The 6,029-nt window shown below is 30.5% G+C and overlaps 1 long non-coding RNA gene across 1 annotated transcript; it reads right to left on the reverse strand.

The window, feature by feature from the left end:
- Positions 1 to 1,076: 1,076 nt before the first annotated feature.
- On the reverse strand, positions 1,077 to 4,261 carry LOC132756619 (uncharacterized). Its single transcript, XR_009629352.1, has 2 exons — positions 3,660 to 4,261; positions 1,077 to 2,344 (listed from the first exon to the last, which is right to left on the reverse strand). It is a non-coding gene; the product is annotated as an uncharacterized LOC132756619 (long non-coding RNA).
- Positions 4,262 to 6,029: the final 1,768 nt, after the last annotated feature.

Below are 6,029 nucleotides of genomic sequence, written 5' to 3' on the forward strand. Positions count from 1 at the left end.
TGAAAACAAAAAGGGGAACTAGTTATTGTAAATGTCAACAGGAAACGCAGGCCTTTGGGGTTACCTTTTGTTGTGCAGAGAGTAATTTTGTGTACGGGATACAAAATTTAATGTGCTATTGGTGTTGTTAATTCAATAACGTTTTGTTACAACAAGGATAGTCTATTGTTGTTTTTGTTTCTTTGAATGGATCTGATTTTATAGTAGACAATACTGATATGACTTGTTGTGATAAAAGCCGACTATTACTATTCAACGAGAGTTGCATTTTAACTTTAAATGTCATATGACGATTTTTCAGCTTTATAGCAAGATCTCAGGTGCTCCTCTGTGCACAATTCCAGGTACAAGCTAGCACCTAAGTAGTACAACAGTTGTTTCGTAAGCTAGCTGGATGGTTTCCTCACATGTAATATTCCAAAGTTCCTGACAGGATTCGAACTCACATCGGTAAAGGTCAAGCGGTTCGAGCTCAGTGAGCTTCAACACTTGGTCAAAGACATAACCCCTTAAAGTTGCACAATTAAATTTTGATTCAATCTAAATGATCTTGAAGAGCAAATGCGTTTTGTATGTACATGTATAAATAAAGGTAATAAGATAACTCTCTACGCAGTTGAGTGGTTAAAGTTACCGTCTTGGGTTCAAATCCCGTCAGAGACTTTTGATTATTTCATGTGAGGAAGCTATCCAACTAGCTTACGGAAGGTCAATGGTTATATTCAAATAGCCGTTCGCGCCTTAAATAATTCATGGAGTACCGCCTGAGATCTTCCCCCTACCAGTACAGCTGGAGAGTCAACGTATCCCCTCTACAGTGCAAGTGTTACTTAAAATCCAACAAAACCCTAAGTTGTCGACTTTTTAAATGGATTTGTCCAGATTTAGATTTGGAACGGTCCATTAGAATTGAAAGGGGAATCGGTATCGAAATACTAAAACTAAACAGAGCAAACGTGTGCTGACTGGCCAAGATTCATAATGTTGGCATACGATTTTCCTTATCAAGGCAATCGCTCAAAAGGATAGGGCTGTAGAATAAGATCAAGTAAAAAATGTTCAGTAAAACAAACAGCTCTTTTTCTTGTAATAAATATTTGCTTTTATTTCTTTTGCCTTGAAGTTTACAATAAAAGTTCCGATCTATTCAAGAAACCAAACAACAAAATAATAAACAACGATACTGATCAAATCACAAAATCATACTGCATACACTGTTCAGTACACCATACAATTTAAACGTTTTGTTTTTAATTTTACGACATCTGTTTTAGATTTTACGACATTTGTATTAAAGGCAACGACTTTCTATTCAATTCATCAAGCTAGCTATCAAATAAGTTAAAATATGCCCTCAATAATTAACGCTTAACAATTCTTTTGAAAAGCCTACATGAAATGCATCATTTATAATAAAATATTTTTTATTCATTAAATTTTCAATTTATAAACTAAAAAGAGAGTGAATAAAATCCATTTAATCATTTCAAATTATATGATATATATTCACATTCATACACATTTGGCAATCACACATCGTACCCTAATTTCAATTTCCTTTAAAAAAACAAAAACAAAAACAACAAAAAGTTTGTCAGTTTTGCTTGAATTAAACCATATGCATATATTTTAAATTTTTAATTCTTTAATACAACAAAAAATTGTCAGAAGAATTTATTAAAAGTATATCTTAATTACATAGCTTGTTAGTATTAGAATAAACTGCCAATATAACGTGACATTACGAAATAGAAATATGTAGTACTGTGTTGAACAATCAGTAAAAGTCACTCTTATGCATATATAAAAATATTTATATTTATATCAATATTCATTTTTTAAATATTTTGTTATCGTAAATCGAGTATCGTTGAATTTTCAAACAAAATTTTGTGATTTTAGGAAAATCGATTCTATGATTATATTATATAATGACAGACAATCTTTAAAAAAGGTTCTGACATTAAATATTTGTTTGATTAATGCAGAAAATGGATACCCAGAGAGAATTACAGTTTTTATTCAATATTTAAATGTTTCCTGTGTTCATTTTATGTCATCGTTTCCCAGTTTTTAATGTCTTTAAATGAAATTTAGCCATGGTAGATTTGATCTTATCCGTCCGTTGTCGGTAATGTTAACAGCGGGATGTTTATACGCGTTCCCAGACGACAATATCGCACGTGATATCCTAGTAACAGGATATGACGGACCAATAGCATTGTCGCTGCCGCTTTTCTTCATGGCTGCGTGTCGACAAAAAGTTCAACAAATGGCTTTTTTCCTTGAACAACATGCGCATTAGCGGCCCGGCAAGATCCTGTTGTATCTGGGTCGGAATTCCCTGGAAAGAGAGAATAATTGAAATTTAGATATACACAAATTAGAATACAATACAATATCTATTAACAGAATATTGTAAATGGATCACCCGGTTGATGAAAGAATCATCGGCAATTCTTCTGTTAAATTGTCGATTGAATGAACTTTGAGACACATTTGTTTTAAACAAATCTATAATTTTTTCTTACCACGTTGACATATGCAAATTAATAAAGAAAACATAAAATGATTGTTTTGCCTGAGATTGACCAAATAGATGTGGTCATATCAACAATGTTCGAATATGATTTCAGGAATGGGCGAAAGTCTTAATTAATATCGTCGGTTATCTGCCGTTATCCACTTATAAATGTGTTTGAATAAAGTATGAATTTTCTTTGGTTTAATATCAGCCATTTATTATTATTATTATTATTAATGATATTCTTTTTCATTTATAGGCTTTTGAATAAGAAAAATGCTTTCCAAATTACAATTAGATAGTTAACAAGACATTTCCTTATTAATGTTTACTTTTTCTTTTAATATTCCAGGTATCAAAGAGCTTGAAATGTCTTCCATCAAGAAAAAAAAGGATTGACAACTATTTACATCTATCAACTACATATTTATGTCTACTTATTCATCATTAACGCATGTTAATTCGGAGTCAGTCCCATCTATAGCTTGCATATCAAAGGCAGGTGCGACAAGATACCTTACAATATATCTAAAGTTTATTGCAGGTGATGAAACTAGATCAAATGCTAAACGTAATAATCCCATCTGCGATTTGCAAACGTAATTTGAAGTAAAACATATTTTGTATGATTAAAATCTACGCCAAAGTCATAAAAATTGTATCAAATTAAGATTGTTATCCTTTTTAAAATGTCGTCTGCTACTGAAACAGACGACTTATTTTCATTGATATATTTCAAAAGATACTTCTATAAAATGATTTAATCGGTATGCATGGGACCTGGAATTTGACGATGAAATTTGTTTTTGTTAAATTTTAAAAAAAAGCACCAAATCAGTATCAATTAAAATCGTGAAATTCTACAATAAACAAAATTAAAGTTAAGGATGTTCTTTGAACTCCATATGAATCGTTTCTAGATATATTTTTTTTTCAAAATGGCTTGACTAATTAATTAAAGCAAATCAATAGATTTTAAAGTAATATTTCTTAAAATCTTTCGAAAAGTCATGTCAAAATTTTTAATGTTAATTTAATGTGTTTTAAGACCAAAATATTATATATCATTGTAATTTTAAGACCAAATTATTATATATTGTATGTTTATAATGAAAATAATGCAATGAATTAGTACCTGTATATCTCGTCTGCTTCTTGAGGAAATTCTTTGTTGTCGGTATCCAGTCAGCACAGGGCTGGAGAAAGCAGACGACACTGTTAACACAAACAACAGCACATAGATAACCATATGGTCGAATTTGAGCATTTCCAGTCTATCACCGTGTTTCCTTTCTTGTAGTTCCCGACGAGTCTTTTCTCCAAAATTTGCTTTAATTTCAAATAAATCGAAATTAGTGTTCTTTGACCGCAGAGTAAATGTCAAATCCTAGCTGTCGTTTTTTACTGTTTTGACGTTTTAAATACTTTTCGGTAACTTTTATTAATATTTCTAAACGATATTTGTAAGCGCGTCTCTTTTTTTATTTCATCAAATTCAGAAGAAACGCGAGCTTAAATTTTCAATATAGTTTTATCTTTCCTCTTCAGTCACCGACAGCTGATCTCAAAATGGTAATGGAAAACTTTGTCGGTGACTTATGAATAAATAGAGCTCTGCAAAATGGGAAGAGCGTTGTTAAAGTTGCTGTCTATTTGACGATCTCTGATCACCTTTCAAGCCATTGGTCAATTGGTTTTGGCCAGTTCTTGTGATAATTAGAGGCGTTCCAAGTTTTGCTATTATACTGCAATAAGGCTATTCATTTTTTTTCTTCCTATGAATTGGAAAATGTGTCCATTATTTTTTAACTGAAAAAAATATTTGATTAACGTTCTTCCACAAATATGTGTGCATACTGATAAAATTTTATCCTATTGAAAACTTTTAACACAGCCTCTTTCATGTTCATTAACTACTAGACTAATGTCTTTATTTTTTACAGGTACCTGTATGTGAGTGATGATTTATTTATTTATTTATTTATTTATTTATTTATTTATTTATTTATTTATTTATTTATTTATCTATTTATTTATTTATTTATTGTAATTCATTTCATTTCATTTTGTCTTATTTTAATATTAATAAAGTAAGAAACACTTTCTAATAGTCACATTATTTCGTTACACATCTTAAAGATTTACTATGCTCAAATTTGATTTTTAGAAAATATTGATAATTGTCATATACGCAGTCTCTTTGTAAATATTAAATGAACATGTTTTGACTTCACACAAAGAATATACATTATGTTTAAAATTTTACACACTGTTGAGGAAACATCAACATTATCTAAGTCAAATAATGCCAGAAATATAATATGTTAGCATTCTACTTTTTCAGGAATCTCATTTTCGTTCTAACACTGTTTAAATTGACCACTTTAAAAAAACTTCTGTCCGCTGGCGGGTAGCATATCCTTAATCCTCCCGCCAAGAAGTGAGGTCCTAGAGAATACACAAAAATAACTATAAAAATCATCATATTACACACAAAAACTACATAGATGCAATAAGTACAGTAGACAGATAGGACCAATCAAACCAGACATGACCAAAATTGGGACACTTCAAAATGTTCAAGAACTATTTTCTAGACTACATCGGGTTGGGTCTAATGACACCCTAAGTAGTATTTATTAAATGTGAATTGCTAAAAAAACAGTCATATTGAACAATTATTCTTTGTTATGGTTGTGACTATATGAGATGAGATGACACGGTGGCGTAGTAAAATTTAAATGTTTGCAGTATATCCCCTCCATTTCTTTATAGAAAACTCCGTGAATAGTATACAGAGGAATACCAGAAAAACTGGAAAGTCGCCATATTACAAGTGTCGGCATGACCTCAAACACAACAAAAGAAAGGGGAAAAAAGAATTTAGTTCATGTACGAGTATAATTGTTTTTGTATTAAAGGAACTCTACTGAGGTTTATAAGCCTAAAAACATAAAATTTTAATTTCTCACATAGATTAACTGGTGCCCTTAAAAGTTAAAACAGAAATATTTATAAAATATAACTAAAAAAGATACTCAGAAATACAATGAAAATCGAACGTTTGTGATTTTGCAACGCTTTTCAATTTGGGGTGATTTTTCACGATTAGAATAAATGTTCTGGAAAAACGGAGTGAGCTCATGATTTAAAATTTTGCACATAATTTGTTGGTATATACTTTCATCAAATGAAGTAATAATCTCGGAAAATTATTTCCAGTCCGGTCACGTCAAAAAAGCCCCAGTGGTGTCCCTTTAAACATACATACAACATGTATATAGACAAAAGATGAAGAAGAAAAAACACCATATAGCAAAGAGACAGAAATATAACAAAATAACAACATTTTAATATTACTAACACTCACAGTAAAATGTAACCATAACAACGATTTCGTACAAAAATAGACAACCGTAATCTTGCACAAATGTATCATGTATATATAACATGTATAATATAATCAATAGATTGCTATGACATCTGTGAGTAAGTCAAGATGAAC

Source organism: Ruditapes philippinarum, unplaced genomic scaffold (assembly GCF_026571515.1).
Source record: "Ruditapes philippinarum isolate M1 unplaced genomic scaffold, ASM2657151v2 ctg5194_1_1_1_1, whole genome shotgun sequence".
In the NCBI taxonomy this organism is placed as follows: Eukaryota; Metazoa; Mollusca; class Bivalvia; order Venerida; family Veneridae; genus Ruditapes; species Ruditapes philippinarum.